This window comes from Eptatretus burgeri, chromosome 6, assembly GCF_056783735.1.
Source record: "Eptatretus burgeri isolate ZD-2024b chromosome 6, Ebu_testis_v1, whole genome shotgun sequence".
Classification (NCBI taxonomy): Eukaryota; Metazoa; Chordata; class Myxini; order Myxiniformes; family Myxinidae; genus Eptatretus; species Eptatretus burgeri.
Window position 1 is genome coordinate 38,768,958 of NC_140966.1, and position 13,455 is coordinate 38,782,412.

The 13,455-nt window shown below is 47.1% G+C and overlaps 1 pseudogene; it reads left to right on the plus strand.

The window, feature by feature from the left end:
* The first annotated feature begins 1,255 nt into the window (after positions 1 to 1,255).
* On the plus strand, positions 1,256 to 9,413 carry LOC147024581 (uncharacterized; annotated as a pseudogene).
* The last annotated feature ends 4,042 nt before the right edge of the window (positions 9,414 to 13,455 follow it).

The window sequence follows — 13,455 nt, forward strand, 5'->3', positions numbered from 1 at the left end:
GTGTGCTTGAACAGGATGCTAGCCATTGCCTGTTCGGCTGAGTCATGGAGTTTGTGCGCTTTGGAGGAGAGGGAGGGAAGAAGAAGAGCGCATCTCTTGGCTCTTTCTCAGCAGTCTCTTGTTGTATGATCGAGGAGGAAGGTAGCACCATTTGGTGCGTGTGGACCTGGTATTAAGAGAGAGCGGTTTTTTAGGCAATTTCAATCGTGAAAAGGAGATGTGGCAGTGGTCTGTGGGACTCTTGGTGTTTCGGATGGAGTGAAGAGCGAAAGAGGACTGCCCGCACAAATTACCTCACGTACGTGGTTCCACGGACAGCGACTCTGCGCCATCTTGTGCGCTTCCCGTGCGGTGACTTTGAAGTTCAACGACCACCAGGCTCGTAAAAGCCATTTCTGAATGCAAAGCTGAGTGCCGGCATAAAGGGGGGATTTTCTTTTATTTTATCTTTCCCTTGTCTGTTTTTGCGACTGAGTAAAGACGTCTCAAATTAGAATTTAGATCTACCTCACCTTTCATTTTTATTCTTTGATTTATTTTGATTAAACTATTTTTTGTTGAATTTCCTTGTGTTCGTTTATTCATTGTGAGTTTGAGAATAAACTCATGTGCTTCCATTCAAGTAAGTGCCTTCGCTGCTTTCCATCCCACACGCATAATAACCGCCAATAATTTCAGGTGTTCGCCTTGGAGTTCTATTCTGTTCTGTTCAACTATTCATCCAAGGCTTGTGTTCATCAGCAGCGGCGACGCCAAATGGCATCAGGAGTGGGATTTTTGAATCCATTGGACAACCACAGTCCAAATGAGCTGAGCTTGGAAAATTTGGAATCTAAATTTTCAAACGATCACTTCTCTACCATTGAGGGAAAGGGGGTTGTACTGACCGAGGTCCAAATTTTATAGTCAATTGGTGTCGGGAGAAAAAAAGGAAAATAACTCTTGGAAATTGAAGGGAATTTTTGTTTCTCTGGGGAGATTAAACACGCGCGGGAAAAGGTGGCTGTGCACGTAATGGCGGAGGTGCACAAGATGGCGCTTCAACGGGAAGGCCGTGAGGATGAAGGGAGCAAGCCGGGGTTGGAGTTGTTTGATGATGATGGGGTAGAAGCTTCCCCTGTCCCGAGAGTCAGTCCCCCCTCCTCCACAATCGCAGAAAATGAGACACAGGGAGTCGGTATGATAACTCTCCAGGCCGTGTGAAAGCAATTGATGGGACAAATTAATGGAATGGAGGGTAACATGATGGGAATAAGTGAACAAATGAATACACAACCGAGTGAATTGAAGGGACATTTTAGTAGAAAGGAAAACAAATTGATGAACAAAGGAATGAAATGAGTGAAATGAATGAACGATTGGAAGTCAAAATTGAAGGGAAAATAAAAGACATCACTGATGAAATGATCGAAATTAAGGAGGGAATAATATAGGAACTGGGGGTACGAATTGAGGGAATGGAGGAAAGAATGGAACACCAAATGAAGGACAGACTGGGAGAATTCGAGATGAAATTAGTGACTCAATTTGGGGAAATGGAGAAAAAAATGGCATCAGAATATAAGCAAAAATAGGAAGAAATGGCATTGAAAGTAGGAGAGGGTAAAACCCAGGCTGTCCGAATGGGGGAAATGTTGGAAGAAAAATTGGATCAACAAATTAAATAATTGACAGAGTAAATAAAGACCCGGAGGGCTATCATGCCTGTGTGAATGCCAGAATGCAACAGCAGGTAGAGGAATGGGGACTTGTTAAGCACCAATGTGGTGGTTTGGCTGAGGAGGTGAAAGAGTTGGAAGCCCGGGTAACAGAACAAGAGCAGGTGTTAATTGATAAAGGCCTGCCTGTGGGGGTCACAATTGACTGGGGAAAAGCTGGATGAGATGTTACAGGAGCGGCTCAACATTTGGGACAATACCATCAAGGGAGAGGTTGCTCGAGTCCAACAGAGTCTGCAGGACGAGGTGAGTCAGTCCGTTAGGCATCTCCAGGACAAGATTAAAGTGTCCCAGGGGATCCTCACCACGAGACACATTTGGGGACCGGAGGCTCCGAAATTGAATACCCAGCTGAGGGGTGGGGGGGTGTTATTTTGGTCCTGAGCGGGATTCGGAAATGGAGAAGTCGGGGAGAAGAGCCTTGGGAAAAACCATCCCCCTTGTACATTTTAATGGGTCCTGGAGTTTAGAGGTTTTCCTGATGCAATTTGAATGTGTGTCCCAGCTCAATGGCTGGGGGGAGTGGAAACACATGGGGAATCTGGTGGCAACACTGGGGCGGGGGGGGGCAGCCACAGACGTTTTAAAGATGGTCCCAGAGGAAAAATTGACCAGTAAGGGCATTTGCGATGCCTTGAACCATAGGCTTGGGATGGGTGCAAGGTGTGACCTGGGACGGGCACAGCTGCTGCATCATAAACTAAAACCTGGTGAAATGCTGCAGGAGCTGGCCCAGGATATTTCCCAATCTGTGAGGTTTGCATATAGGGACCTACCAGCACAGGCATGGGATAAGCTGGCAATAGAGAAATTTATGGCTGCTCTTCCTGACCCTGAGGTCTGAGCTCTGGTAGAGTTGCAGGACCCGCCCTGGTGCACCAAGCGGCTGAGTGCACGGCGAGACTGACCTTTTTAAGGAGGTCGAAGAGGTCACCTGTGACTGTGTGACAGGTTGAGGTATGGGATCAGGGAGAGAAGCAGGAAGAATCGGGCATTATCCGAATGCGAAGGTGGATCAGTCGGCAGCTGTCAAATTTGGCAAGGGGTAAATTTGCAGCAGGTGAGTCACAGTGGTGTGGTCCGGGTTCACCATCAGGAGGGCCCGATCTTTGCCAGGGAGTAAGGGGTGCTCCAGCTCGGGTTCCGAGGGGTCCGTTCATGGGAACCTGTTTTAGGTGTAAGGGAAGAGGACACTCACAGCGGTATTGTCCGGAACGACTGAGGCAACAACCTCTTAACAGGCTTCACAGCTCAGAGAGGAGAGGAACTCCCAAAGGACCATAGGATGCAGGGAAGGGGTCACTGCCTCGGGCTGGTCGGCCACTGTCGGCTGTTTGAGAAACTCGAACGAGCTAAGCATACGGGCCATACTCAGCTGGCAAGTGTGCGGAGAAGCACCCTTCTTTGGTGAAAATGGTGAAGGGGCACCCATCTTCTCACCCCCTCACAGGGGGTGAGAGGATTGGTGCCCATGGTGGTGGGGGACTAAGCACAGACATCAGGCTGCAGGGCCTTCTTCCTCCTGGCAATTGATGCAAGAGGAATCCTCTTGGTCCTTGTCTCCTTCCTTCTCCCTCTGGTCCTCTCTTCCCTCCAAAATCAGTCTTGCATCATGGTCTCTTATTGGTTTTCTCCCTCCCCATCCAAAACTCTCCCCCTACCCACCCCCACCCCTTCAGATCTTCACCATTGTGCTTTGGGCGGGAAGAAAATATGGCACCAAATAAAACCCCACAGGCCCACCTTAACCACATTTTGGCATTTAAAAAAATCTAAACTCCATCTCATTGAATCGTTCATTTTAAACACAACACCATATTTCAACACATTTCTCAAGTCTTGGAAGGCCACAGCATTATTGTACTCTGTGTGTTGGCTTGCGCAGTGGCTGAGATATCTCAAAATATGGTGGTGGGGTTTGACAGGCTGTGGTGCCTGCAGGGCAAAACAAAATCCCATCCTCTGGTGGAATCAACGGCTCTCCACCCATCTCACCTTCCAGTACCAACACAGCTCCTGTGCCGTGTCCTGGCAAGAGGGGGTCAGCAAATGGCCTCCTGTGGCCTTGCATTGTCTCCAAGGGGTCTCTCTATTCTGTGGCCGATTAAAATTGACCCTCCTCCGGGCGAACTCTCCATCCGCAGTCACGGTTGGAGCAACGGGGAGCGTGGCATGGCAGGACTCCAAATTTCTCTCCTCGAGATGCTGGCTCCACATGCTGGCCCTCATGGCCATTCTTTCCATCACTCATGCGGGACGCCGGAGCAGTAGAATGGCAAGGGGGTGGGGGGGGGGAGGGGCAGAATTTATTTGAAGGCAAAAATATCCAAAAAAAACATATCCTTCCCTTTATTGATTTAGGGTGGAAGAAAATATCTGGACATAAACAGCAAGTTGCAAATTGAAGGGAAAAAGATCAAGGCTTCAAATTGAACTGAAACGTAGCATACAAATTAAACCAACATAGATCACAATGCTTGGAATCAAAATGGAAGTGCTACAGTTGCTATTGCACACGCTCACCAAAAGGTCCCTAAAAGTGATCATGCCCACTTTTCGTAATATTATTTTAATTAATCACTCGAAGCAGCCACTCCCCGTGGGAGCAGCCAGGGGGGGTTATGTTCTTATCCTAATACCTCTCACTGCATAATTCAAAACACCTCACTGCAATGGAAAACGTGGGGACAGGAACACTGAAGTGTAAAGGGAGGGACATACAATACCCTCTCTCACCTGGAGTGGCACTACATGATACACATTTACATAGATAATTTGCGTCCCCCTCCCAAGACCATCAGCAAAGATAAAAAAAAAATACCCCAATACACTAATTAGTCTGGTGTTGGCTTAGCGGTTTAGGTGACTAGCTTGGGAGCTAAAGGACCTGAGTTCGAGCCCCTGTCAACTACTGAATTAACACCAGGTTGGATTGACTCACCTGTCACCCTTCCGAGGTCAGCGAAATGAGCACCAGTGTACTCGGGTAATAGCCATTCGGGGTAGCTTGTGTCGGAGTGGCGACCCGTCCAGGACTATACTCCTTGCCAAACTGCCTCGGCAGCCCCATGTGCCTTTACAGCATGAAAGCAATGGTATTGTTACGAATCTGTGCCCGCCGGCGTGTGGACAGCCGCTTTAGCCAATGGCGGCCGTCTCGCCCACCGGACGGACAATTCAGTCGCGACTTTCCGGAACAACGCCGAAAACCAGTCACGGGTGTGCTCCAAGCGCACACCACGGCCTTGTCAATATTCTACCCGCGCGCAACAGGGTCAATCGCCGAATTGTCGATATACCTAATTATTCGCGCGGGCAGCCTACCGAGAGACCGTACCTCAGCGAGGCCTGCTTGGACACGAAGCGCTTTGCGGTTCATTCCGTTCTGGGATAACCGAGCGGGGTATTATCGTGAGACCTCGCTGGCCCCGATTCTTTTATCGGCTATCAACAAGCCCGCTATTATTCCGAAGGCAAGATAGCAGTTCAATTGGGGAAAAGGACACAACGAACAGGTGACATTTAACAAGCACATTTATTATTTACACGTTTACAATCAATCATGCAATGAATTGGCGGGAAGGGACAAGACACGAGCAAGACAAAGCACTACAACCATCTATTATTTATTATTCACAAGCACTTAACAACAGTTTTACTTAACGGGACACGGCGCCACAACTTTCGCACAAATAAACAAGGAAAGACCCCCTCAAAGACAACGGGGTCAGACTGGACCCGTAGGCCTTTATAACGTGGAGCTTGGTGGACCGAAGGAGTTCCACGAGACCGTTGCAGGTTACCTCCACCCTCGTGGTGCCTCGATGGGGTGACCCGCGACGCCCCATCTCCACGGCAGCTAGCGTAGCTGCGGTTGAGCCCAGGCCTTGCCAAGCGGCCGGGTGAATCGGGCCTCAGTCGGCGATGCGTTGAGAGGAACAAACGGGTCTTGATGCTCTTCCAAAGTTGATGCTCTTTGTAAGAACCCATCCATTCCTCAGCGATGCTCGAACTGTGCCAAAGCCCGATCACCTCAGACCGTTTGGCGCTGGCTGGCGAGCTCTCTCCGGCTCTCTCCACACGAACGTGCAGGTCTGCGCGGCACAGCAGGTTTGGCCACGCCCCGAGCTCGCGTGTCCTCCGCTCTCCTGGACTTCTCTGCCGACTGTGTTCTCCAGGCTTCAGGCTCCCATTCGGCTCCCCGACCTCTCCAGACTGACTCTCCACCGACTCCAGACTAACTCTCCACCGACTCCAGACTGCGAACTGGTGCTCCGCTCGGCCTTTTATAGGGCTCGAGAGATGAGATCTGACCTCCGCTCTCCGACCTTCGACCCCCACAGGCCCCGCCCCTTCCTCTCTTTTGATCAGAATTCCGAGGTGAAGCTTCCACAGAGCGGACGTGCATGAGATCACCAAACTTGCTCGGAGCGGACGTGCGCGAGATCACCAAACTTGCCCGGAGAGCGAACGTGCGCGAGATCACCAAACTTGCGCGGTGAGCAAACCTCCGCGTGTGCCTGCAGCGATGCTGTTCGATGCGGACTCACTGCGGCTGGTGCGAATATGGCGTCGCTTCGGGGATGAAGGTAAGGCGATGTTATTCGGGTTGGTCTATTGGGGGAGATGCGGTTTAGGAGATGGTGGGGAGATGTCGTTGTTATGAAGGCGGTGTGGAGAGAGAGGGTGGTTGGTGGTTGACGTGGTGGTTGGTGGGTGGCGTGGAGAAGGTGGTTGGTGGTTGGTGTGGTGGTTGGTGGGTGGCATTGTGGTTGGTCCAAAATAACGATAGTAAAGAAAAACGGCTAACTCAAAGATCACAGCCCTGTCCACACGGATAATACCCATTAAACAACGGTGGGGAAATCTAACTGAACACGGACTTATCGGCATAACTGAACTAAGGACCTATATGGTGTTCTGTGAATTTCCACAGCCGTAACAGTATTATTAGTATTATGCACTAATTTGGGTCATGCTGATCCTACATAGCAAGCCTGGATGTAATCGGCCCAGAAAAGTAGGAGTATTGCCACAAACACACAGACAAACAAACAAGCCGGTAGGCGGACATGGGTAGTCGACTACCCAATAGAACGTGACGCGATGGGCCTGTTTGATGGGGAATGACCTGAGGATTAAGCACAAGAAAATTCATGATTCTAGCTTCAAGGGTTAATGCTGCAGATTGTTTTTTTGTTAAAATACCCCCACATTTAGAGGTTTTTCGGCCGTTGCTAGGCAATGGAGGGGTCCATAGCAACGGTTCTTTCTCACACATAACTTGGACATACCATGAACCTACCATACCAGTTTCATGTATATCTGACTCACAGTCTCTGAGATATAACGAACTTCGTTTTTTTATTGTTTTCAATCAGGGTTCATTCAAAGTCTATCTTCTCCGACAGTTTTCATAGGATCCGGCTGGAAGTTTCTGAAAATATGGCTGAATGTACTGCCCACAGTCACTCGTGGCCCGATTTTTGAAAAAAATAATTTTTGAGATTTTTTTTAGAAAATTTCAAAGGTCCGTTGCTTGGCAACGGATGGGTCCATAGCAACGGTTCTCATTTGCACACAACTAGGTCATGGTATGAACCTACCAACCAAGTTTCATCGAAATCGCCATTGTATTAATGGAGCACTGGACTGAACAGACATACATACAGACAAGCACAGACAGACAGACAGACAATCATATCGACGGAAATACTGATAATAAGGGTCGAAAAAAAATCTCAAAAAAATTTTTTTCGACTACATCGACTACCCAACACACACCAGCCTGTGAATTGTCGTAAGGATATCAATTCGTGGTCATTTCCTGCAAAGCACTATCGCTATCTTATGTAACTCTGCGGCAGCTGTAGGCTTGTCAGGTTGCATCATTCACTGCCAGGTTTACGTGAGGGATATTATCGCAGTGAAAATTGACTAAACACAATCTTTTTGAGGAAACTTTGAGGTCAGCCACATAAAGGCTCAGAAAGACTTGCAAGGACAAAATTATTTGCAGTAAAAGGATATGATGTATTTTTAGAAACCTCTTACACTCTCTGTTAGTTCAGCAATGTCGTCGGTCCTTTTCGGACGTTCACATGACAAGGCACTTTCTGCCCATCCTGGAAAAAGGCAGGAGAGGCAATTACCCCCATGCCCACCCCCGCTCTGGCGTCTCTGCTCATACCAATTCACCGACTCACCTGCATCCCCAAAAATCAAAGCATGGTGACTCCATGGCAGTGAGAAAAGGGAGGTTTTTGTCTGTTTCTCTTTTTCCAAATATTCACTGAGGGAGTTGTTTCCACTGCCAGCAGCACCCGTTGCAACAATTATCCCTTGGTCTTCACAGCCAATCATCTCCAGAGCCTTTGTCCAAAAATAATGGCACATTAATTGCAGCGGACAATATGTAGAAGTTTATGTGGGCCCATCTGAGCCTTACACAATTATGCTCTCAATTTAGCAACATAAATTCCACAGATACTCCAGTTGGTCATCCAATGGTGGTCGAATGCCCAGTCCTTACGGGGACCTGCATCGTTCAACCAGCCCACCACAGTAGGTCATCACATGCTGGACTTTTCATGAGCCTCAGGAAGAGACTGTTGGACCACCTGTCCAGACGGTTACCACCTCAAGCCCTCACTGGCCCTCAGCAGTACCGCCACCAAGGCGCAGTCCAGACACATCTTCCCTAATGGTTTCTCCCAGCCACACCATTCACAGGTGATAAGAAGGGACCATTTCAAAACCCTGGGGAATTTAGCCACTACTGGAGTCTGGTGACCCCGTCAGGCTGCAGCCATAGCTTGGGCTGCACCTCAGTGGAGTTGGAATGCTGCACAGCACCACCACCAGATTCCCATTCAGCCCAGCCCACGACAACCACGTAGCAGGGCCACATATCCACAATCCACATTTTGTCAGGCCAGCCTTTTCCAAGGGCGACACATCCCCCTTTTCCACTACATCCAAATGTCCGAGGACGGGGGCAGGAAACGCAGACCTAAAGCCAAGACCTTCTTTTTCTTGGAAAGTGATGCCAATATAGTCTTATTGGTACATCTCTCTTTCCTTCTCCCTGTAATCCTCTCTTCCCTCCAGCATCCGGCTCTCATGGTCTCTTACAGGTTCTCACCACAATCTGCTCCCCTCGGGGTCATGATGGCTCTACCCATCGTCGTGGCCAAATGGGATGCTCAATGCACCCATCAGCAGCAGCTCATGTCCATTATGGGCGTGCCAGTCGATGAATGTCAGCGACAACGGTGCATTAAGTATGCCTGGTGTTGGCTTAATGGTTAGGGTGGTGGGCTTGCGATCCAAGGATCCTGAGTTCAAATCCACCTTGGCTGTTGAATTAATTCCGGGTGGGCTTGACTCTGCCTGTCATCCTTCCGAGGTCGGCAAAATGAGTGCCAGCATTCTGGTGTACTGTGTCGGAGTGGCGACCTGTCCAGGATTGTACCCAATAGCCAAGGAGACTGCTTAGGCAGCACCAATGCTCTCCACAGAATATGGTCCCAATGGATGGATGGAGTGTGCATTAAGCAAATAAAATCAGTTGGGACCTGCTGTGCTTGAAACCATTCTCCAACAGTCATATGTTTGCACAACAGGAAGCACTACACAACCAATCACAAGCTATCATCAGGTGGCCTCGTCACAGAGGCCCACAAGTGTCCATGAATATGGCCATGACACTCCTGATCCAGTCCGGACCTGAACCTGTTTCACATACTCACACAAGAAACTTCAGTGCAAGAGGAGGCCATTCGACTCATCCTGCCTGCACTACACCATCCCCAGAAACAATCATCCATCCACACAAGCTACCTAAAGTCCTGTCAGTATCCCAGTACCCCCTCTATCTCCAATGCATCTCGATACCTATCTAATTACAATTTAAATTTATCTACCCCCCTCTGCTGCCACTATCTTTCTCAGGAGACCATTGCATGCATTAACTACTCTGACTGAAAGAACCCTGCCTTAATACTGTTGTAACTCTCATCTTCCTTACCCTCAGGCTATGGCCCCCATCCAAGTACTGTCCATTTAGCAGAAAAACTCCTCTGCACCTATCTTGTCTACACCCTTCATTATCTTAAACATCCCAATCAAACCCCCTCATAATCACCTCCTTTCTAATGTATAAATCCTGTCTTCATCAGCTGCTCCTCGTGGCTTCGTAAAGCTCATGCCAGAATCAATCTAGTCACCCTACCTTATAGGCTACCCTCTCTGTGGTAGCTTTGTCCTTCCTCAGACGTGATGACCAAAACTGAACACAATATTCTAAATGAGGCTTCACAAAATTCCTATACAATGTTAACACTACCTCTTTTGATTGATAATTTATCCCCCTATGAATACAACCTAAAGCTCACTTATCTTTACCTATAGCTTCTGGCACTGTGCTGTCTGCTTAACCTCCCCCCGACTCTCCCTTCCATATCTACTACCATCGCCAGATCCTTCTCCTGTGTGACACGCTCCAAGTCTACCCCTTGCATTATGCAATCCCTATTTTCATTATTCTTACCTATCCCTAGCACCATTAATTTCTTAATGTTAAATTGCATCTGTGAATCTTTTGCCCAATTTATGAACGTAGAGATACTTTCCTGAATCTGATCACCACCTTCTTTGTTACCTACCTTAACTCCAAGCTTTGTGTAGTCTTCAAATTTAGAAAGCCGACTCCTAACCCCACCATCCAAATTATTATCTTGCCAAAACGAAGTTTTTGCAAGATCTGTTACTTGTTAAGTTTTTTTGGTTTGTTTGTCTGTAATCATTGGATTTTTCACCTTTACATCTCTCTGTAGAGCACAATTCTCATCGGAAACTCTTGTGGGTACACATATCGTAGTATTATTACAATACCCTTCAGGACACATAAAGGTCAAGGTCAAGATCAAAGGTCAAGGTCAAGATCAAAGGTCAAGGTCACTTTGCGGTAAATCATGGAGGTCGCCAAAACCCTTATTTTTTGAGTAATTTTAATCGAATCATCTCCAAACTTTATGGGAATGTAGTATATGGTCTAGCGCTTAGCTGATTAGTTTTTGGTGGCGATTGGCCTTGACCTTCAAGGTTAGCGCCTGAGGTCAAACAGATTTGACCCCAAGGTCAAATTTTCAAGTTTTCGGAACCATATCGTGTAGTACCTCAAATTGAACACTTCGATGAGTGCTTTCTCGATATGTCAAGCTTGAGACATTATGACGTCATTTGGTGACGTTATGAGGCAAACGCATATTTTTCATGGTTACTTGAGAACGATTCTCATCGGAATCTCTCGTAGGCAGATATTCCTCAAGGAGTCGCTCCTGGTGGATAGCAGCTCTGTTCACCTCAGTGTGACCTTAAATAAGTCACACGTGGTCACCTTTCGGCAAGATACGGGTCACCCTGCGGGTGACATTGGTTTTTATTGATTTGTTGATTGCAAATAAATTATGAATAATAATAGTCCCAGTACTGACCCCCGAAGTACCCCAATATTTACATCTTCCCACTCAGAGCCACTCTTTGCTTCCTGTCACAAAGCCCGTTTCCAATCCACTCCGCAAGCCCTATACCTAAGCTAACAACCTACTCTGTGGTACCTTGTGAAAGTCGAGATACACCACATCCACTGCATTTCTCTCTCCTTCTCCTTCCTCGACAGCACAAGGCTGCAGGTAGCATCATTGGCTGAGGGTGCAGCTATGCCGCTGATGCATTGCCCCTATTAACAGTACACTGCTACTCATTTCGCCAACATTGGAAGGATGCCAGCATGAGTCAACCCCACCTGGTGTTAATTCAACGGAAAACAGAGACTCAAACTCAGGACCCTAAGATCCCAAGCCAGCCACCATAACCGCCAAGCCAACACCAGGCTTTGCATTTCCCTCACCTACCCAGTTCAAAATTGTCTCTTAAACTGCAATAAATTTGTTAAACATGACCTCCCTTTAAGTACATCCGTGCCGACTACCTTTAATTAATTTGAAATTATTAAAATTGTTGCCTATATGTTCCTTAGTTAATGTCTCCAACACCTTCCTAACCACTGAAGTCAAGCTAACGAGTCGCCAGTTCCCCAATTCTTCTATGGAACCTCTATTAAATAATGTTGTTACATGTGCTATTTGCTAATCCTCTGGTACCTTCCTCTGACTCCAAAGAGCTATTAAAGATGTCCGTGAACATCACACTCATCTACTCTGTCACCTCCCTCAATACTCTTGGATGCATATTATCCGATCGCTGGCTTCACTTGCTGTGTCTTCATCTCCTCTACTCCTACTTGGATATCTTCTTGCTCACCCTGAGAGAAATACTTTCAGCAGATTGAAGTTCCGCTAATTGTTCCCGTCTACATGTAGAAGCAGGAAAAACGATTTAACAAGGAAAAAAAAAGACATAAAATGCCATAGCCCCCGTTGTTCTAGTAATTTTTCTGTGTGGAGTTGAAGGCTCGCCCATATTTGTTTTCAACTAAAATGGCCACCAGTCTACCGGTCGGCCATCTTTGATCAGATCGCCAAATAAAGCGAGGGACACGTGAATGCCGTCATGTACTGCGCTTGTGCCACGTTTGAACAAAATTGGACCATGCACGTTTGAGAAATGGTCGGGGACACTTTTAAGTTACAAAATGGCCGTCAATCGGCCATCTTGGATCTGATCTCAAAAACAAAAACAGACGTGCATATGTATGTAAGCCATCATTCTTTATCTGTCTGCCAAGTTTGAACAACATCGGTAAATGCGTGTCCAAAAAATGGTTGAGGACGTGTTCAACATCTGGTGTTTTTAGGCAACTAAAATCGCCGCCAGTCGGCCATCTTTGATCGCATCATGAAACAAAAATGATGTACATAGGTACACCATCATGTGTTGTCTTTGTGGCAAGTACGAATAAAATCGCTCCATACATGTCCGAGATATGGTTGTGGACACACACACACATGCACGGATACGAAATTTGAGACCAAATCCATAAGCCCCCTATTCGGACTAAATCCAACGGGAGTTAATAATATCTTGCTGTTGTGTTTAATATTTTGGCTATGTCCTTTTCATATTCTATTTTGGCCTGTTGAGTTATTTTCTTAATTAGTCTCTGTTTCCTCCATTCCTGATGAGTCAGACTCCATTCCTGTTAATTTGTACTTCATGAATGCATGCCTTCTGCTCATCCTAAATTACACTGCATACCTCCCTGCTCAACCACCCTGGTTTCTTTCTGCCTCTACTTTAACACTTCGCTTACTCTGCACCCAACACATTTGCTCCATGAAGGTTGCCCATTTCTCTGATGCAGACTGCCCTCACAATAGCTTTTCCCAATCCAAAGCCCCCAAACCCCTTCTCATGCCCATATGAGGGGAAATACAGAACGAGACACCCTAAACTTGTATAATCATGAAATTGGACAACACCATCCAATTTCATGAAATTGGACAGCAGTGGTAGGAAGGATGACTTCATACTAAGCATGCACTTTATACAGGGGAACAATGTTATGTCCTTACCACAAACAAAAATGGTGTTAAATCCTTAATTGTAATAACTGACACCCCACACCCTCCGCACTCCCTATCTCCTGTGAATGTAACAATATTTGTAATATAACCTTACAGGAACGATGTTTACTGTCCATGTGATATATACTCTCTTTGCTGCTTTGTTAGTACAGTACGTGTTATTATTTTACCTAGTACATGTTTCCCCC